Consider the following 21842-nt stretch of genomic DNA (forward strand, 5'->3'; position numbering starts at 1 on the left):
CAGCGGGGACAGCCCCTTGCCGGCAAGTGCAGGCCGCCCGGGTCGCCTCCGACCCCCATCTCCTAGACCGCGCTGTGCAGGGTGCCCCCCCCCCCCCACGAGGGAGATGAGGAGCCCAAAGTCTGAGCCCAAGGCCACCGCTGGACCCAGACCCAAAGCCGCACGCCAGGGGCCCCCGCCCGCCCCGCCCGAGGGACCGGGATCCCAGGCCGCCTTCCAGTCCTGCCGCCCCCGCCCCCGCCGCCAGAGCCCCTCGGACAGATGCCTCAGGACTGAGACCCCCGCGCCGGGGGTCCGCGCCCTGAGCCCATGACTCGCGCGCCCTGCGCTTCCCGCCGCCCGCCGCGGCCCCCAGGAAAGACGGTCACGTGGCCTCGATGTGCGCCTCGATGGGCGCGGGGGGCTGGGGTCCGCTCCGCGCGGGGAGACGGGCGCCGGGGGTCGCCCGCCTGGAGTCGCGGGCCCTGCTCCGGCCCCGCCAACTCACCTGGAGCCACGGAGCTTGGGCATCTGGCCGGAGGCCCCCCAGGGACCGCTGCGCGGGCAGCGCCACCTCCTGCGGCTCCACAGCCACGGGCCGGCCCCTGAGGGGCGGGCAGGGAACCTCTGGACAGGGGGACAAGGCCTGAGCGAGGCGCTGTTGGGTGCCGGTGGGCGGGACCCCCCGCGCCAAGCAGGGCCCCGCACCTGTGCAGTTCGCACGGCGGCCAGCAGAGGGCGCCGTGAGCCGCTCACCGGCCTGATGGGGCTGCTGGTCGGTCCCTCACTGGGCAGGACCCGGTGATGGCCAGGGGAACCCGAGGACCCCCTGAGACCGCTCCCAGGAGCCGGGGTGGGGCGTGGGGGGGAACATGCCCTCGCAAGGCCAGCTGGCAGTGCAGGGGAGATGACGCCAGGGCGCCCTCGTTCCCCTGTCCCCAGCTTCCCGGGAGGGTCCCTCCAAGGGAGCAGAGGCAGCACTGTGCCCCTGCTCTGCTGGGGGTCTGGGGGGTCTGTAGAGCCCCCGGGAAGCGCTGAGTCTCGGCAGCCTGTGCCCTGGCTCCGTGGGGCACCCCCGGCGCCCCTAGCGGTATGGAGGGAGATGAGGGGGTGTGATGTCACTATTTTCACATGACCGCGGTGTCACGTGGCGGCGGGGCCCAGTGGAGCCAAGGCCACGCACCTGTGGTCAGGCGGGTGAACCTGAACGTGCTGCGCGAGTTCCTGGACATGTGCGCGGGCAGCAAGCTGACAGCCGGGGCGGGTGGCGGCCTCTGGGTCTGGGGGCGCCACCCAGAGTCGGCAGCCCGGAGAGAGGGGGCGTTGTGCTCCCCGCCCCTGTGGCCTGGCTCTGGGAAGGAAAATGGGAGTGACCTGAGTCCTTCTCAGCAGGACGATTACAGCCCCGCGTCCAGGCACTCCCCGCTGTCCCCGTGTGCGGGGTGGCGCTGCATGCTACCCTGGGTACCACTTCTCCCAGCTGCCTGTTCCTCCACGGTTTGTCCAATCAGTTACGCCAAATGGGGGAAAAGGACCCTGGTGTCGCACAGGCGAAATGCTCACAGGCCGCTTGGCATTCATCCTGGCCCCCAGTGACACCATCCTTGCCTAGGTAGAGGCGAAGGTCAGCTGGAGGCCTGACTCTCTCAGGGGCACCTGACACTGTCCCAGCTTTCCAAATACTCTCTCAGAATTAAGATACCTATGGGATACCTACACGAGAGGTTTTCATTTGATTGATGCTGGATTATATGACGCCTGTTACATGCTGGGTTGAAAGGTTTCCTTGGCAGTTCACCCACGGGGTTCATGACCCCAGTCTGACCCCAGGACACTGCATACACACTCTTTGTGGATGACAGTGAATGTGCTTCCGTGGCCAGTAGCACCCCTTGCCCTGACGCTGTTTTTCTTCAGGCCACAAAATAGGAGTGTGGTTAGCTATTGCTAACGGCAAGTTTTGTTTGTCCAGAGTTTGCAAATGACTGTTGTTTGCTGTTGGCCGTTATTGAAATCCCTTTTACTAAAAGAATGGGATGCTTCTCTCTCCTGCAGGCAATAGTTTGAGATGAGTATCTCACAGGACCATTTGGCTTGATTGCACAGTACTCACTTCTAAAGGTAAAAAGGTTTTGGTTATTATTATTTTTTTGAAACTGTCATTCTGGACTCTAGCAAGAGTAATATGATGTTCCACTTCTGGAGTAAGTGGTGTGCAGAGCTGTCTGGTTTTTAGAATCACTGACGCTGTTATGAGTGGTAAATGTTTTATCTTCTGTGGACCTTTTGTTTATTTATTTGAAGTAAAAAAAACATTTTATTTGGTGACCTTTAGGAAGAGGACGAGCGGAGAGAGAGTAACATTTCAGGAGAGACCGTGGGCTTCTCCAAAGACAGAGAGAGCCCCTACACACATCCCAACATTAGAAAGGAAAGCACAAAAGTCCCCATCTCAAGGAGAGCTGCGGGCACCGCATTTGCTCGGCTACATGGGCACAAGCAACTCAGGGGCTCGGGCAGCATAGGAGCCTTCAGTGGACCTTTCTTTTTTTTTTTTTTTGTTTTTTTTTGTTTTTGTTTTTTTTTTTTCCCCCTTTATTTTATTTTATTTTTTTTTAAAGTTGTAGATTTACAATTTTTTGTGCTTTGGTTTCAATTATACAATGATCAGATACCCATCCCTCCACCAGTGCCCATTTTCCACCACCATGGATAATATCCCTCCCACCCCCATCCCCCCATCCCCCCGTCTCTGTGGCAGGGCAATCCCCTGTGTTCTCTCTCTCCTTTTGGGTGTTGTGGTCTGCAAAAGAGGCATTGAGTGGCAAACATGTTCAGTCCATAGTCTACTTTCGACATGCATCTCCCCTCCTGGGAGGATCCTCCAAACATCCTTTATTTGGTGCTCCCTTCTCTATCTGAATAGCCCTTTCCTCTAGGATACCCGGCTGGCCTCTAAGTTATGGAGTAATCCTCCTGGTGCTGATCTCAGCTATTCTTGATGTAATATGATGTTCCACTTCTGGAGTAAGTGGTGTGCAGAGCTGTCTGGTTTTTAGAATCACTGACGCTGTTATGAGTGGTAAATGTTTTATCTTCTGTGGACCTTTTGTTTATTTATTTGAAGTAAAAAAAACATTTTATTTGGTGACCTTTAGGAAGAGGACGAGCGGAGAGAGAGTAACATTTCAGGAGAGACCATGGGCTTCTCCAAAGACAGAGAGAGCCCCTACACACATCCCAACATTAGAACGGAAAGCACAAAAGTCCCCATCTCAAGGAGAGCTGCGGGCACCGCATTTGTTCGGCTACATGGGCACAAGCAACTCAGGGGCTCGGGCAGCATAGGAGCCTTCAGTGGACCTTTCAAGGATGGGTGTGCACCCCCCTCTTCTCCTTGACGGAGCGGCATGTCTTCTGATTGTTACTTCATGTGGCTCAAAGTTTTTTAGACACAGGAATGGTTACTTCAGCCTGAATTTATACACCTGCCTTTGGGGAATCTAAATTTTTATACTAAAGTGGTTTTGAATTTTATTTGGGGGCTTGTGCCAGGCAGTGCTCAGGACTTACTCCTGGCTTTGCACTTAGGATCACTCCTGGCAGTGCTCAGTGGACAGTATGGGGTGCTGGGGATAGAACCCCGGGTCAGCTGAATGCAAAGCAAGCACCTTCACCACTCTACTTTCTCCCTAGCCCCAGGTCTCCTGAGCACTGCCCCTGGGCACCTCCTGGTGGTGAGTCTTAGCAGTTCGATGAGGCTTGGCGCTGTGGTGGCAGGGATATCCCAGGCCACTCTAGTGGCCTCTCTTGGGATGCACATGGCAATGCTTGAGACCCTTGTGGTGCCAGGGGGCGAAGTTGGCAGTCATGTGTCAGGCATGTACCGTAACCCCTGCATACTCTGACTCAACACTACAGTCTACTGTGCTTTCGAGTGGGAGTGTTAGAACACCTGAGTTTTTGTTGTTGGTCTGTTTGGTTTGGGCCACCCCTGGCAGTGCTCAGACTTACCCCTAGCTCTGCACTCAGGAATGACTCTTGGTGGTGTTTGGGGACGGTGTGGGAGGCCGACAATCCAACCCGGGTTGGCTGCCTGCAGTGATGTCTGAGTTAGGGTCAGCTGCTAAGCTTTAGGGGTTCTGTTCACCATTTGTATGTGTGCTTTCCTAGGAACATGAGGTGGAGAAAATGTTCACACTCAAAGGAAGCCGCTTGCAAGCAGCGGATGTCAAGAATATCATTTTTTTCGTCAGACCCCGGCTAGAACTGATGGATATAATTGCTGGAAATGTGCTTAGGTATCTCAGAACTGATGCATGGTCCATACGGAATCATTCCTCTAGTGGTTTTAGTGCTCATCAGGACACCTTTGCTTGCCAGCGCTTTAGGAAGTGGATCTTTGGACAGATGTGAGAGTGTGTCGGAGGAGAATGGGGGGTCAGGAGTAGGATACTCTGCAGCCAGACCAGGATAGATCCTGGGAACCCAGTGTGGTCCCCAAGTTTTCCAGGAGTGACTTCTGAGTGCATAGCCAGGAGTTATCCCTGAGCACCTGCAGGTGTGGCCCAAAAACTATAAATAGAGAATGGGAAACTTTGTGCATTGGGGCTTGGGGAGGCAGGGCAAACCACAGAAACCCACTCTCTCAGGACAGTAGGAAGCTCCGGCCTGTCTCAGTAGAAAGACCCAGATATTTTTATAAAAAGAAAAACAGCTAGTGGTTCTTTTTCAAGTACTGAATACCATATGCTCAAATTTCATAAGCAACGTCAGGAGAAGCTGATTAAAATTTAATGCTGCAGCATTTATGGAGGAAGTGCACCAGCCCAGTCTGCATTACGTGTGATCGACGTGGCCCCTACGAACGGACTTAAAAGCATGCGGGGTATTTGTGCAAGATCGGGCACGGTGTGAAGCAACCATTTATTTTCCTAGAGACATCGCTTGAATAAATAGAAACATTTTTTTTTTCTGCAAGAAACAGATGTCCATTGCAATAACCCTGAGAGGTTTTGGGGTTTTTTTTTCTCTTTTTGGGTGCCACCCGACAATGCACAGGGGTTACTCCTGGCTCTGTACTCAGGAATTACCTGCGGTGGTGCTCAGGGGACCATATAGGATGCTGGGAACTGGGAATCGAATCCGAGTCAGCCGCGTGCAAGGCAAACGCCCTACACGCTGCGCTGTTGCTCCAGCCCCAACCCTGAGAGTTTTCATGTCCCATCAATGGCCCAAGAGAAGCAGCACTGCCCCTTGGCAGAGCACAGGTCAGCGGTTTCCAGAAAAAGCATCAAATCAAGAGAGCAGGAAAACTCGAAACTTGGGCCGAGTCAGTAGTGGGGGGTTAGCTGATAAGCGTCTCTTTAGAGCCCACTGTGTGTCAGGCACAGGTGGGGCCCTGGGGAGCAGTCCTTGCATCGGGGCCTCGGGCCAAGGCACGGTCCTTCTCTTGCAGTGAAGACAGACGTGGCCCCACAAGAGATTTCCACATTTTGTTTGTGCCCCGGCGTAGCCTGCTGTGTGAGCAGCGGCTTAAGGACCTGGGCGTCCTGGGCTCCTTCATCTGTAGGGAGGAGTACAGCCTGGACCTCATTCCCTTCGACGGGGACCTTCTCTCCATGGAGTCGGAGGGCGCCTTCAGAGTAAGTTCAGTGTTTGCCCTTTGAACTTGACACTCGTTTCTGCCTCGTTTGTGATGGTGACACTCACACTGGCATTTTAGTGATTCCTGGAAGTGTCCAGTTTCTTCCATTTGGGGAGAGATGGGAGTTGGTCCACACCCAGCAGTGCTCAAGGTTTACTCCTGGTTCTGTGCTCAAGGATCACTCCTGCGCATGCTCGGGGACCATATGTGATGCTGGGGCTAGAACCCAGATTGGCTGCGTGCAAGACCAGCGCCTTCCCCTGTGCTGTCTCTCCGGCCGCTGCTCCTCTTGCTTATGCAGAACCTCCTGTTCCAACAAATTGGCTTAAAATTGTTGTTGCCCTTACTGAATTCTCAAAAATCAATTGGCCTTAAATGTGTTGATTTCTGGTGTTTCTCTGCTGCTGTTCGATGTTTGTCCTTGTGCCCGTCCCACCCTGACTTGACTGTGGCTGTGGAGGAAGCTTTGAGAGTGGAAGGCAGGGCCGCTCCAGCCAGAAAGAGTCAAGTCTGTCACTGCGTTTTTCCAGTTAGCCCTTTGTGAGTGATTTTGTTTCCATGACTCGCCTTTCCCCTTGATTGAGTCTTGGCAAGACCTGAAGACTTTTATCTTACATTTTCATTTTCTAGAAATAAAATTGCTTACATTTTTCATTCAAACTCTTGAGGTTCTGCAGTGTGACCTCAGGGCTGGGTGCAGGGTGTGCGGGAAATTCTGTTTCTCCCACACGCCCGTCCCAGCCCGTTTCCTACTGGTTATTTTCAGCACATATTTATTTGTGATTTATTTGAGATCTCCAAGCCTGCACGGTTTGGGACTGGACCTGTCAGTAGCTAGACAGTTACACCCTCCAACTGCCGTGTAACCCCAACAACGGCCAGGATCCAGAGATTATCACAACAAGCTCCCGAGAGCGCGCAGCCGCGAATATTATTTACTTTTCTCTAAGTTTTCAGGGTACCTTAAATACCACATGGCGGAGCCTGGCAAGCTATCCGTGGTCTATGCCAAATAGACCAAATTGATATGCCAAATCCAGTAATAAATGGATCTCATTTCCCTAACCCTGAATATGCAGAGTCGAGAAGGATATGGAAGGAGAGGCTGATAAAACACCAAGGCAGACATAGGCTGCCAAAACGCAGAAAAACAAAAATGATTGTCTGTACTTTTAATGCTCGTACGCTGGCATCTACTGCATCCATTGAAGACCTTATGGTACAAGTGCAAAAGATCAAGTACGACATCATTGGTCTGACCGAAACGAGAAGACATCAATCCCATCATGCCGTTTTCGACACCGGAGAAGAACTGTTCCTTGGAACATGTGATAAAAGAGGCGTCGGTGGTGTTGGTATCCTTGTCAATACAAACTTAGTCATGAGCATTGATTCATTCGAATGCCTAACAACCCGAATCGGACGATTACACTTGAATAAATGTGGCTCACTACCGGAAGTTTCTATCTTTGTTGTCTATGCACCAACACCCAGTTATGGTGAAAGAGAAACTGAGAAATTCTACATGGAGCTGGAGAAGTTCTATAAAGAAGATCACACCTTCTACAAGATCATTGTCTGTGATTTTAATGCCAAGATAGGACCAAGAAGATCAGTCGATGCACTCCACATCGGAACCCATGGCCTGGAATGGAACGAACAGGGTGACAGACTGTCTGAGTTCATCATGTCAACCAAAACATTCCATGGTAACTCATATTTCCAAAAGGCTGAATCTAAACGTTGGACATGGGAGTCTCCCGATGAACGGTTCCACAATGAAATAGACCACATCATATTCAATTGGCGGTTTTGCCTAACCGATGTTGCTGTTGTCCCAAAATTCCAAACGGGATCAGACCACCGTCTTCTTCGTGCAAAATTCTACCTCACAGAACGAGGAGAAAAGAATGCAAGGTTTAAGAAGAGGACTCCCAGAACAACCACCAACTGGGAGCTCTTTGGCTCTATTGCAGCAACATGGGAAGATGCCGTCATTGACAACATTGATGAGGAATACGATCGAATGATTCAGCACCTCCATGATTGTGTAAGGAATGCCAAGAGATAAATAACCACAAAAAACCGTCTTTCTTCGAACACTCTTGAACTTATTCGCCAACGTGGCTTGGCACATGCCTCAGGCAACCACAAGCGAACATCCGAACTGGCAAAACAGTGCAGAGAAGCCATCAAGGATGACCTCAAAAACAGGAGAGCTGCAGGACTGGTAGATGCAGCAGAAGCTGGGAAAAACATTCGTAATGCCCGCCTGTCCTTCACGAACTACAAAACCAAGATGACTGCCCTCCGACATCATGATAGATCTATCACATCTTCCAGAAGGGCAATGGAGAAGATTATTCATGACTTCTACTCAGATCTCTTTAATAGCCACATCCACTTGCCCACATACCACATACCACATGATGGATATGTCGTTCCCAATGTTCTCCCTTCCGAAATCCAACATGCCATCTCGTCGGTAAAGAAACAAAGAGCACCTGGCCCAGACAAGATCAGACCTGAACAACTGAAGAACTTACCATCAGTACTCATCAATACATTGGCTCGACTTTTCACACGCTACCTGTCTGAATGCAAGGTTCCATCCCAATGGAAAACCAGCAGGACTGTACTACTATACAAGAAAGGAGACACCCACGACATTGGCAACTATCGCCCAATCTGCCTATTGTCTGTCATCTACAAACTATTCACTCGAGTCATCCTGAATAGGATTAGCAGAACGCTAGATGAAGGACAACCATGTGAACAAGCTGGATTCTGAAAAGGATTCAGTACCATCGACCATATCCACACAATAACCAAGCTCATTGAGGTACCTCGGGAGTTCAAGATGCCACTCTGTCTGACATTCATTGATTTAAAGAAGGCCTTTGATTCTGTTGAGACGGAAGCGGTCATGGAAGCCCTAGCCAATCAGGGCGTACAAACTCAATACATCAGGATCCTTCGTGAGCTCTATTGCGGATTCACTACCAAAATCTCACCATTCTACAAAGAAGTAATCATCCATATCAAGAGAGGGGTTCGGCAGGGTGATACCATTTCACCAAAACTCTTCAGTGCCACCCTCGAGAACATCATGCGACGATGGAATGGGAAAACATGGGAGTGAAGATAGATGGTCGGCAACTACACCACCTCCGCTTTGCTGATGACATCGTTCTAATAACACCAAACATCAGCCAAGCGGCACAAATGCTGAACGAATTTGACCGTGAATGTGGAAAGGTCGGACTACAGCTGAATCTTACGAAGACAATGTTTATGAGAAACAGCCTTGTTCCTGGCGCTCCATTCGCTCTCAACGGAACCACCATCTCTGAATGCAACGGTTATATATACCTAGGTCGAGAAATCAACATGATGAATGACCTGGCACCTGAGTTGCGCAGGAGGAAGAGAGTGGCTTGGAATGCCTTCAAGAACATTGAAGAAATAACTAAAAGGACAAAGAACCTCCAGCTACGAACACATCTCTTTGATTCCACTATTCTTCCTGCATTAACATATGCCTCAGAGTCCTGAACCCTACGAAAACAGGATGAGAAAGCTATTCGGGTCTCTCAAAGAGGAATCGAAAGAACTATGCTTGGAATATCACGATTCACTCAAATGAGAGATAGAATCCGGAGTTCTGATCTTCGTCAACGCTCAAGAATCAGGGACGCTGTCTCATTTGCCAAGACATCAAAAATCAGATGGGCTGGACACGTAATGAGGTTTACAGACAACCGCTGGACTGGAGCCATTACTGATTGGATTCCACGAGACATCAAAAGATCACGTGGACGCCCACCTATAAGATGGTCAGACTTCTTCGTCAAGACCCTAAATGATCGGTTTAAGGCTCTGCATGTTGCTAGAACGAACAGATACCATTGGGCTACGCTAGCACGCAACCGGGATGAATGGAGACATTACTGGCACCCGCTCGAATAAATCGATGAATAACGGGGATTAAGTGATTAAGTGATAAGTGATTTATTTGTTTGCTTTGCTTTGGTTTTTGCTTGGGGCCTAACCTGATGATGCTCAGGGGTTACTCTTGGGGGTCCTCAGGGGTCCATATTTGACTCTTTGATGCCAGGGAAGCACCTTCCCACTATACTATCTATCTGGCTCCCGGAGTTTTTCTTTTTTAAATATTGTCTTTTTCTGAAAGGTTGTGTTTTGTTTGCAAATATGATTTTATATGTTTTGTTTACTATCTTTATGACAGGGAGCATTTCTGTAAAATTTCTCTTTCAAAGTGTCAGGTTGGCTCTTAGGGATGCCCGGGCCAGAACTCTGGCTCTTTCTTCTGTGGGGTGAGGTTTCTCCATGCTGAGTCCCTTAAGATAATCTGTAGACCCAAAAGCATTGATTTATTTGAGTTTTCACCCAGATGTTTTTCCTATGGCACATTCTTCACTGGAAATAGGGAAAATTGGGCATGGCTGGAGTTCTGGCAGGCCGAGTGGGGACCCCCCCCCCCAAGTGTGTAACCACCACCTAGAGTGTGCGACCCTCAGCCTCAGCAAGAAAGGGAGGGAAAGGGAAAATAAATACCGGAATGAAGGGGAAGATGCAAGGGGGAAACACATCAGCTTGATAATGTCTTCTAAAAACGGCGTACCAGGGCCAGAGAGATAGTAATGTGGGTAGGGCACTTGCCTTGTCCCTTGCTGACCCGGGTTTGTTCCCTGGCACCCCATACGGTCCCCCAAGCTCCGCCAGGTGTGACCCCCAGTGCCAAGCCAGGGAGTCAGCCGGAACCCGTGCACGGCCCCAAAGCTCCCAGTACCTGTCTGCGCCCTCTGCGCCCTCTATCATTGGAAGCTTGTGCAGGTGTGTTTGAGACGCGACCACGATTCCCTGCATTCCTTGGGCGTGTGAGTTGATTTGTGGTACTGCTGCTGCTGGTCTCAAGACACGACCTTTCGAGAACGCAGGTGCATCACCAGATTTCCGGGCACCATTTCCCCTCGACATGTTGGTCTCAGCAGCACCTTAAGAGAAAGAACCTGGGGCTCGCTTGGGTTCTGGGCTGCTGTCACCCAGCTCCCTGTGGGTTTGCTCATGGCTCTGGGCTTCATCCTGTGGAATCCAGAACTTTCCTGGGCTCCCCGATGGTCTCCCCCCACCCCAGTCATGAAGCAGGGAGGGGCTTGCATGGCCTTGTTTGGTGACAGGACACAGGCCTGCATGCCCCTGTGTGGTGACAGGACAGGGGCCTGCCCGGCCCTGTGTGGTGACAGGACTAGGGGTTGCCTTCCATCCGAGCCATTGCAGGTCTGGGAGCGGCCTCTCTGCTCCCTTTCCCAGTCAGCAGTGCGGAAGCGTTGAGGAAGCGGCTTGGTCACCCCAGCTGAGGATAGGAGCTTTCTCAGTCACACCCAGGGTTGCTCCTGGCCCTGCGTGGGCGGGGCAAGGACATCCCAACAGACAGACCCCAGACAGTTCGTTGCCACGGGCCCCACATCCGCCCGTGGATGCTGCATTCACGCCTTCTCTCTCGCCCTGAGCCACGACGGCCCCCGAGCCCGCATCACCTGGGGAGCCCCGAGTTCAGGACAGGAGGGACCCACACACCACCAGTTATGACCCTAGTGGCTGTTAAAGAGGAATTGCAAGGGCTGGAGCTATATACATTCGGAGGGCATTTGCCTTGCACGCAGCTGACCCAGGTTCAATCCCCTGCATCCCATATGGTCCCCGAAGCACCACCAGAATAATTCCTGAGTGCAGAGCCAGGGGTATCCCCTGAGCCTCACCGGGTGGGAGTTGTTAGAGGTGTCTCTGTAGTAATACGCCGTTTTTCAAAATGAATGTTTTGTTGGGTGCTCGGGGCTGGGCAGGGCCAGGCAGGAGCCGGCTTAGCTGTCCGCAGGCAGACACAGTTCCCGCTCTGAACAGTCACCTATGCCCCTGAGCTGTTTGAAAGAGGTCCCCTAATGCTTTCCTTCCACTGAATCTTCCTGTCTGCTCTGCTCCAATGCGGAGTTTCTGGTCCTTTTCTGAGGACTCTTTGGACATCCCGACCAGGATATTTTGGACTGAAGTGTGAGGCTGCACCCCAGACTTGGCAGAGACATCCTACGTGATCTTTGGGGATGTTATGCTCAATCTGGGCTAGGCTCTCTGGGAGGTCTCCCTCTCTACCCCGCCCTCAGTCTGCACCCCTCGTCCTCACGCCTCTACGGTGCACGCCTGTTGGCTGCTGCCTTAGACAGGGTCAAAGATTCCATGATGAGGAGCAATAGCACAGCAGGTAGGGCATTTGCCTTGCATGCGGCCGACACAGGTTCGATTCCCAGCATCCCATCATGGTCCCCCGAGCACCACTAGGAGTAGTTCCTGAGTTCATGAGCCAGGAGTAACCCCAGTGCATTGCCGGGTGTGACCCAAAAAGAAAAAAGATAAAAAGAGAGTCCCGCGATGGGCACCAGCAGTGCCGCCCCATCAGGTGGAGTGCAGGTGAAGCACGTTGCGTGATTTCCCTCCTCTGCTCTCCGCACTTGCTGGATGAAGGGATTGAGGCACAGGAGAGATCTTGAGGCCCCGCTTGGGACCGTGTGTTCTCTGTCAGCCCTGCTGAACCACCCGGCTGGGCGGCGCGTGCGTGCTCTTTGCTCTTTCTGGGCCAAAGATGTTTCTTTTTGTCTGTGTGTTAAATGGACCTTGTGGCCCTTCTCCGAGACCGTGGCTGCCCTCCTGCTGTCCCCTGTGACACTCGCTGCTGTATGTGGGAGAGGCTGCCTGCCCTTCCACAAGCCCAGAGTGTTCTGCTGTGTGGTCACGCGGGCAGGCGGAGGCCAGCCTTTCCTCGCCCGCCCAGCAATGCTTGCCCCCAGTAGAGATGCTGCCTTGAGGCCTCGGTGCTGACTCACAGAGCCTGTGCCCACGCGCCTGGCCCTCTCCCACAGGAGTGCTACCTGGACAGCGACCAGACGGGCCTGTACCACGCGACCAAGGGCCTGATGAAGCTGCTGGCCTGTACGGGACCATTCCCTAGAGATTCGGCAAGGGCGAGTGCGCCAGGGTGAGCCGGGGCGGGGAGGGAGGCCTCTCTCCTGCGGGTGGGGTTTGGGGCTCCACCTCACAGTGCTCTTGGCTCTGTGCTCGGGCCACCAAAATGAGTCTGTCTGCGTGCAAGGCGTGACCCCTGGCCCCTCTGCTGTCTCCCAGCCCTCTTTCCTTTTCTCTTTTCTGTTCTTTATCTTTTCTTTTCCATCCCTACTCTCCCTCCCTCTCTCGCCCTCTCCCTCCTCCCGCCCTCTCCATACCCTGCAGTGCTCGGGGCTCACTCCTGGCAGGGTTTGAGGGATCGTACGTGGTGCCAGGAATTGAACCTGTGTCAGCCACCTGCAAGGCAAGCATCCTACCCACCATACTGTCTCGGGCCTGTCTTGTTTTATTTTATTGTTCCATTTTTTTCCGCCTTATTTTTAAATTTTGGATTGCCGGGCTCCTTTTAGCTTCATTTTAAAATCCGCCCATTGCTAAAAAGGCTCTCCCTGATTCTGTACTTTGTTCCCAGCAAGTGGCCAATATGATGATGAGGATGAAGAGAGAGTTTACAGAAAGTCAGAATTCAATATTTCCTGTTTTTGATAACCTCTTGTTGCTTGATTGAAATGTGAATTCATTAACGCCCCTTGCGACTCAGCTGACATATGACGGACTCGTCGATGAAATTTATGGCTTCCAGAACAGTAAGTGAAGCGACATCATCTACTAATAGGTTAGCTGAGTAAAATCAATCTCAAAAGTGTCTGTTTTTAAAGGTGTGGCATTTGTGTATAAGTCAGAATACTTGAAAATGTCAGGCACTGACTTTCAGCCCAAGGTTAAAGCGAGCTCGAGCCAGGACACCATCGGGGAAACTGAGGCGAAGGCCTTGTGCAGAGGGCCATGCGGTGTGCAGCCCCGCTGCTCAGGCCGCCCAGGGAGGCGTGAGGAATAGAGCGTTTCTGAGGGATGCCTGGGTCTGAGGTCAGGGGGCTTTGGCCCCGGGTGTTAGATTCTGTAGCATTTCAGATCTGAGTGGGGGCTAGGAAAGCTCACGGGGCTAGTGCCAGGCGCACAGCCAGCACTCGGTTCCATCTGCGCTCTTGCCTCATCGAGTGAGCACTGAGCCGGGAGTATCTCCTGCTGGGATACAGTCTGAGAAGTTTCCCACAGTCTGATTCGTGTCTTTTCTTCAGAACAGGGAGCCCTAGGCCGCAAGAGGGGTAACTCCGGCGACTTCAGGAGTGGCCCTGGCCGGGGGCTGGGGAAACAGCCCTGGGGATAGAGCCCCGGTCTGGAAGGACAGGGATGCAGCTAACTGCATGGGGTCTCTCTGGGGACATAGAGCCCTGCAGCTGCTGAGTGGTGGCTGAGTCCAGACAGTGCTATCTGTCCAGTGTGCCAAGCTGGTTATCGCAGAGTGGATTGCGATGGCGTGTGTGTGTGTGTGTGTGTGTGTTCGTGTGTGTTAGTGTGTATGTCACTGCAGTGGTGAATGCGTGGCTCAGTGACAGCGGCCACGGAAGCAGAACAGGACCACACATGGAGGCATTTCCACACAACAAAGCGTTTTCCTGCTCTTTCATGATTATGGGGGGTGTTTCCGGTTTGTTTTTTACCAGTCGTTCCAAAGGATAACTTCTTAAGTTGCTTCCTTTTGTGGGGACAGTCGTAAGCAGTGCCCAAGTCACTGTGGGGCTGATCTCGGTGATTTTCTGCTCTGTGGGGCCAGTCCGTGGCCCTGGGGCCACCGGGGCTGTGCCTGGCAGCGGCTGGGGGTGATGCCACACACACAGTCCCTCCCCAGACTCCTGCTCTGAGCTTTCACTGGCACAGGAGCACCCCGTGCGAGGGGTCCCCACCTCCTGGTGCTTCTGCAAGTCCCTCGAGGGATCTGGCAGAGGTGCTGGGGTTGCTGGTGCGGAGGTGTGAGAGATGGGGCTTGTGGGGTGCCTCCGGGGGGAAGGCGTTTGGGGAGCTCACAGTCTCTTCACATCACACACTTACTTCTGATCAAACATTTAATTAAGGAAGAGTGCTGGAGTGATAGTACAGCGGGTAGGGCATTTTGCTTGCACGCGGCTCAGCCCGGGTTCGATTCCCAGCATCCCATAGTGTCCCCTGAGCACCACCAGAAGTAATTCCTGAGTGCAGAGCCACTAGTGACTCCTGTGCATTGCTGGGTGTGACCCCCCCAAAAAAGAAAAAATTAAGAGAAATCTGAAAAACAAGGAGAAATTGGGCTTCCCCATAACCCCCCAGCTCTGCGCCCGTGGCTGGACCAAGGACGATGGCAGGCCCGTGCAGGAGCTGCGTGCAGGCTGCCTGGGCCAGCAGCTGCCCCTCTGCTTTGAGCTGGAATACGAGGTCTGGCCGACCTCGTGTATCTCAGCATGTGCTCAGGCCCCGGGTCCCGCGGCCACCGTGGCGTGCTGTCTCCAGACGCTGGTGCCCGGGCTGTTCCGAGGGGCTTAGGATTTGGAAAGCATCTGAGAAGTATTTTTCTTCCGTCGTTCACTTTCTCTCCCACATTCTCCGATGCAGGAGTTCTTGTTGTTGCTTTATGATTCTCAGCACCCACCCCACAGTGCTCAGGGCCCACACGGGGCAGTGCTCAGAGGAACAGACAGCTGGACTTGAGCGTGCGCTGCCCCCGATGACCCGTCTCTCTGGACCCACAGCAGTGGAGCTGATTGTGTGTAGACACGTCGGGATTTGTGTTGAAAGTGGAGGAGATGATTTTTTGAAAGGAACCAACTTGGAGCTAGAGGCAGTGCAGCAGTTAGGGTGAGTTTGGTCCCCAGGACCGCATATGGTTCCCCCAGTCACTGCCAAGAATTAGCCCAGAGCACAGAGGCAGGAATAAGCCTTGAGCTCTGACAGGTTTGGTCCAAAAATAAGAGAAAGGAAACAGAAAGGAAAGAAGCCATTGGAGCTGTCTCCGGCCTCAAGCAAACTTCCATGCTGAGATGATTCCTGGGATCTTGTTTTTGTTTTTGTTTTTCTTTTGACTTTTCTTTTTCTTTTTCGGAGAGTATCTTGCCTGCATGGCAAAGTCTGGCAAGCTACCCGTGACGTGTTCTATATGGCAAACACAGTAACAAGTCTCAAAATGGAGACGTTACTGGGCCCGCTTGAGCAAAATCGATGAACAATGGGAGGACAGTGACAGCGGTCACACTTGGCAATGCACAGGGGTTACTCCTGGTGCTGCACTCAGGAATTACTCCTGGCGGTGCTCAGGGGGCCATATGGGATGCTGGGACTCGAACCTGTGTCTGCCCCGTGCAAGGCAATCACCTTCCCTGCTGTGCTATCACTCCAGCCCCATCCTGGGCTCCTCTTGGCTTGTTGAAATGGCGGTATACACGGCATGCACTTGCACGAGCCAGCAGGACAGACCTGCAGTTAGGCCGCCCTGGGGCATGTTTCCTCGGGTGGCCCCATCCTGAGTTCAGTTCGGGCTGGCAGTGGCAGGAGGCGTCCCGCGGGCCAGGGCAGGGAAGCCGTGCGTGAAAAGCGTGAGCGTCCTACGCTCGTGCGCATCTAGTGACTCAAAGCCCAGTGCTCTCCCCTGACAGGAAGTCTCTGGAGTCTCACTTGGGTGTCCCCTCCCGTGCAGGTCATGTAAAGCTGCCACCCGAGAAATTCGCCCTGAAGAGGCAGGGTGACGGGCAGGACCTGCCCACAGAGTCCAAGAAGCTGCCGCTGAACTCAGCCGAGGAGCTCTACGCTGAGATCCGAGACCGCAACTTCAACGCCGTGGGCGCCGTGCTCAGCAAGAAGGCCAAGGTGATCTTGGCCGCCTTTGAGGTGACTGGGGCCTGGCGCCAGGCGGCAGGCGGGCTGTGGGCGCCCGGGGAAAGGTGGTGCCAGGCCCTCTCCTGGTGTCAGGTCCTTTGCCAGTCATCATCTGCACTCCCTGTCCCTCCCACCTTCCTCCCAGCTGCTGGCGGTGGCGGCGTCTCCACTAGCTCCTGCATCTAGGGAATCCGGGTTCAGCCGGAGCAGGCTGTGAAGACGTGTGATAATGAGAGCACAGTCCCCGGCCCCCAGCTTCCTTAGCACCTCGCGCCCTCCTGCTGCTCATTTAGTTTGGGTTCAGCTCACTTTTGAAACCTGAATCAGTAAAATGATAGAAGCTGAATTTTTTAACTCTGGGGGAAGTTTTTAAAAATCACTTTTTCCCTTGAAGGGTGATTTCCTGATTTCATCTTTTTTAGGAGTTATCTCCACAATATCAGTATTTGTATTTCTTTGGGTTTTTTTTTTTGTTTTGTTTTTTGAGGGGAGGCACACCCAGAGGTGCTCAGGGCTAACTCCTGGCTCTGCGCTCAGGGATCACTTCTGGTGGGCTGAGGCAACCACATGGGATGCTGGGGATCGAACCCAGGCTGGCCGCATGCAAGGCAAGCACCTCGCCACTGTTCTGTCACTCTGACCCCATGGTTGTTGTATTTCTGAAGTTGCTTTTGTCTCACTTGGGTTTTGTTCCTCAATTTTTTATTTCCTCACCGTGACTTATAAAGCTATGGATAAGAAGTGTCAGGCATTCACTGTTCCAGCTCCGAGCTCTCCATTGTGTCCAGTTCCCTCCCTTCCCGCTGCCAGTGCTCAGGGCTGGCTCCTGGCAGGCCTCTGGGTTCTCTGGGGAGGCCGGGCACTGAGCAAGCGCTTCCCACAATGTATAGCTTGGACCCAGGAAACGTTTTACACTTGATTTGCTATTGTTGAGGTCTCAGGCTATACGATCATTAGCTTTTGTGGCTTCAAGGCACAGTTTGCTGAGCTCCACATCCCTGGCAAGAACCATGCAGTGTCAGGTGTGGCCTGCGTGGGCCCTGGGCTCCCTCCCGTCCACATGGTCTCCCAGTGCTGCAGGATGTGGCTGTCGCAGTACCTGGACCCACCAACCCGCCTTTTCTATTTTCCTGTGGCTGTGGGATCTGGTTATAGCCTAATTCGTTTTGTGTCCATTTCTCACACTAAAAATTAAGTTGGGGGAGCCGGAGTGATAGCACAGCAGGTAAGGCACTTACCTTGCATGTAGCTGACCTGGACTCACTCCCCAGCCTTCCATGTGGTCCCGGTGCATGCCAGGAGTGATCCCTGAGTGCCAGGCCAGGAGGAAGGCCGGGGCACTGCCTTGCACGTGATTCAAACATGTCCTGGGCAACCCAGAGACCCAAATTCTTAAAAATGCACTCTTGGCAACCAGGGCTGGAGCTGGGGCACATTGTGTGTGTGTGGGGGGGGGGGGGCGTGGGAGGGTGGGTGTCCTGGGTACATTCCCAGCACTGCTGTGGCTGTGTCTGGGGCATGCCCCGTGTGTGTGCGTGTGTGTGTGTGTGTGCATGTATGTGTGTGTGTGTGCGTGTATGTGTGTGTGTGTGCGTGTGCGCACACGCACACACACAGGTGTGCGAGGCCCTGAGTGCTGTACACAGTACTGTCGTGACCTTCTCCCCTCCCTCAGGAAAGGCACAATGTCAAGACGGTGGGCAAGATCAAGCAGATTGTCTCCCAGCTACCCCACATGCAGGCGACATGGGGCTCCCTGGCCAACCACACCTCCATCGCCGAGCTCATCAGGGACGTGACGAGTGAGTGCCCTGTCCCGGGCTCAGGCTCAGGGTGTGTCACTGGCTCCCTGCTACTTCTGGGGGGCCCCGGCTACTTTTTCACTTGTGCATTGTTCCCTGTGCCAGCCGCTGTGTCCTCACAGAAATGTTCCGAGTGTGACTGTTGGGTTCTGCGGGGTCAGGTGGTGCAGCAGGACTCTCCCAGGCTCTGGGTGGCGCCAGCACTGCTTCGCCAGACCTGGCAATACTTGCTGAGGTTGGATTCAGTCTGATGTGGCAAGGAGCTGGAGTTGGAGCGGTACTGCAGTGCCTGGCACACAGCCGACCCGGGTTGGATCCCGGAGTCCCATATGGTCTCCGAAGCCTGCCAGGAGTGATCCCTGAGCACCACCGGGAGGGGCCCCCAGTGTAACCAAAGTAAAATGCCCTTGGGAAATTGCTTTAATTAGTGTGAAGGGGAAGCTTCTAGGGCCCAGGCTCTGGGGCTCTGTGTCTAGGCACACCTCGGGGCACAGGCTGTCAGCCTCTCTGTTCTGGAATGTGCCTTCCTGGTGATGACTTAAACTTGGTGCTTGCTTGCTACTTTGCATGCCTCTGGGAGAAATGAGCATTTAACCCACTTCTGAGTTGCTCATGTGTTAATTATGTTTCAGCGTCTGAAGACTTCTTTGATAAGTTAACCGTGGAGCAGGAGTTTATGTCTGGAATAGACACTGATCAGGTACGTGAACACTAAAACTGTTTTAGCCGATAGTTAACGAGATTGGCAAACAGAACTCGAGGTAGGAAAGGAATCGCTTTGATTCCTGTGTCTGGCCTAAATACCTGTCAGGGCAGTGCAAAATGTGCGGAAAGAGACTCTGCCACGGGATCGGTTTCTGTTGACCGGGGGTGGTGTGTGTGTGTGTGTGTGTGTGTGTGTGTGTGTGTGTGTGTGTGTGCGCGCATGTGTTCCATTGCTGTTTGCTGTCCTCAGAGAAACAAGACCCAGCCCTGAAGCCCAAGACTATTGAAGCCCATCAGGGATTATTTAAGAGCATGGGTTATATGATCCCTTTTCCTGTCTGCCTGTCAATAAATCCCGCATTCTCACTTGCAGCAAGCAATCGCCCAAATTCCCCAAGTCCCTGCTACTTTACTGATGCTGCTCAGGTGTCGCTGACAAGTGGGACAGTTGCACCTGCCTGTAGCCCCTGGAGCTTAGGTTGTCCAGGGAGTGTGGGCAGGAGCGTGAGCCAATCTCCAGCCTCTCCTTGATTGGGCCTCTCAGGGGCCCGGGAGCGCCCAGGACTGCAGGCCCAGACCCGGCTCTCACACATGAATCTGCCACGACTCTAGGTCAACAGTTACATGGAGGACTGCATCGCCCAGAAGCATCCACTCATCAAGGTGCTCAGGCTCATTTGCCTGCAGTCGGTGTGCAACAGTGGGGTCAAGCAGAAGGTTCTGGATTATTACAAAAGAGAAATTCTCCAGGTCAGTGTTTCTAAGTGACTCATTTGCCAAGGGAGAAATTTATTAAAAAGGCAGTTGGCCTTGCATGTGCCCACCTGGGCTCGATCCCCGGCACCCACATGGGTTCCCTGAGCCCCACCAGCACTGATCCCTGAGCACAGGAAGTGGGGGGGGGGGCAAAAGCAAATAAAACAAAGGAGACATCTGGACAATAGCACATCAGGAGGTGTGGTTGGCCTCCTTTTCTTACTCAGTTATTTCAGTACACTGTCATCTATCTTCCTTAAGGTGGGCCCATGCATTCTGACTTTAAAGTGAAAATGTGGGGTCCAAAGAGCTAGAAAGGGGCTGGAGCAATAGCACAGCGGGTAGGGCGTTTGCCTTGCACGCAGCCGACCCTGGTTCGATTCCCAGCATCCCATACGTTTTCCTGAGCACCGCCAGGAGTGATTCCTAAGTGCAAAGCCAGGAGTAACCCCTGAGGATCGCCGGGTGTGACCTGAAAAGCAAAACAAACAAACAAACAAAAAAAACAAACAAACCAAGAGCTAGAAAGGGGTAAGGCACTTGTCTTGCATGCTGCCGGCTATGACTCAAAATCAATAGTATCAAAATGAGAATGAAAATGTTCGCTCCCTCTTCGGAAGTGGGAGATCTAGCAGGCTCCCCAACTTCTCTGGCAGACATACGGCTACGAGCACATCCTGACGTTACAGAACCTGGAGAAGGCCGGGCTGCTGCGGCCCCAGCAGTGGGGCAGGAACAGCTACCCCCCCATACGGAAGACCCTGCGCCTCTGGATGGACGATGTGAATGAGCAGGTGAGCCGAGTCTTCATGCACACGCATGCACATGCACGCCATCTAATAGGCGAGCTGAGCCTTCACGCACATGCATGCGGACCAACATACACACACAGACCCATACATAGATATACACACACACAGTTCCCCAGTGGTGTGGCATCCTGCTGGTGGGAAGGCGCTGCCCTTGCAGAAGCCAGGACTGAGAGGGGCTTTTGGGGGGATGCTCTTTGAAAATGGGGGCTGGGGGGTGGGAAACAGGGGCCCTTGTCCACTTAGGCCTCAGGGCGGGGGAGGCTGGTCTGGACTCAAGGAAGCCTCTGGTCAGGGAAAAGGCCAGCCTCAAGTAAGAGGATTGGGGACCAACACAACTGACTCATTGTGGGAAGTTGGGGCTGCTGGACTCAGAGTCACTGTGAGAGAGGGGGGGTTTCAGACTGGGGGTGACTGTGATGCTGGGGGCTGTCACTCTCACCCTTGGGAGATTTGGGCTTGGCTGTGCCCTGGAGCCTCGCCCCCTGGAAGAATGCCTGAGAGTAGCTTGGCTGGGCTTAGAGCTCTCCACATTCCCTCCCCCCAGTGGGCCAAGATTCTATAGGAGAAGTTTCTCACCAAATCGATGAACAGTTTTTCTTCTGTGGGGGTCGGATGGAATCTTTCCCCGGCAGACAGTTGAATGTTCAGACCCAGCGGTGCTGGGGTTTGGCCACGCACCTGCCCTCTGCACGTGCTGCCAGGCACTGGCACCTTCCAGCACACAGGGGCACCAAGCAGCTTTCTGAGATTGGTTTGAGACAGGACTCAGGGCCAGGAGAGGTGAGGGCAGAGCCATGCGTCAGCTCTGCACCACCAGGTCTGATCCATAAAGCTGTAAGGGCGGGGGTGGGGGAGAGAGAGAGAGAGAGAGAAGGAGAGAAGAGAGAGATTGGGAAATTGGGTAGAGGGTGGAGATGGCAGGGCTGAGCGGGGTAGGCTGGAGCACACTGTGTTCCTCCCCAAAGTCAAATCCAGGATGGCAGCGTGGAGGACGTTTGCCTTTAATGCAGCCAACCCAGGTTGTGATCCCTGAGTGCAGCACCAGGAGGGAGCCCTGAGAACCGCAGGGTATGGCCTCCGCCGAAACAAACAAACAAAAAGAGATCCCATGGTCCATTGGCAGAGAGGAGTTGGTTGACTCCAGGTGTCACTCTCGAATCCCCCGCAGAACCCCACGGACATCTCGGCTATGCCTCCCTCAGCATGCGGCTGGCCCAGCTGCTCTCCCGGCCTGGTTGGCGCAGAATCGAGGAATTTCTGCACATCCTCCCGGGTCCCCACTTCGAGGAGTGGCAGCCGCTGCCCAGGTGCCTGCAGAAG

At 53.4% G+C, this 21842-nt stretch overlaps 1 pseudogene; it reads left to right on the forward strand.

Moving 5' to 3' along the window:
- Nucleotides 1-1110: 1110 nt before the first annotated feature.
- On the forward strand, nucleotides 1111-21842 carry LOC130024594 (vacuolar protein sorting-associated protein 33A-like; annotated as a pseudogene).

Source organism: Sorex fumeus, unplaced genomic scaffold (genome assembly GCF_029834395.1).
Source record: "Sorex fumeus unplaced genomic scaffold, SorFum_2.1 ptg000029l, whole genome shotgun sequence".
In the NCBI taxonomy this organism is placed as follows: domain Eukaryota; kingdom Metazoa; phylum Chordata; class Mammalia; order Eulipotyphla; family Soricidae; genus Sorex; species Sorex fumeus.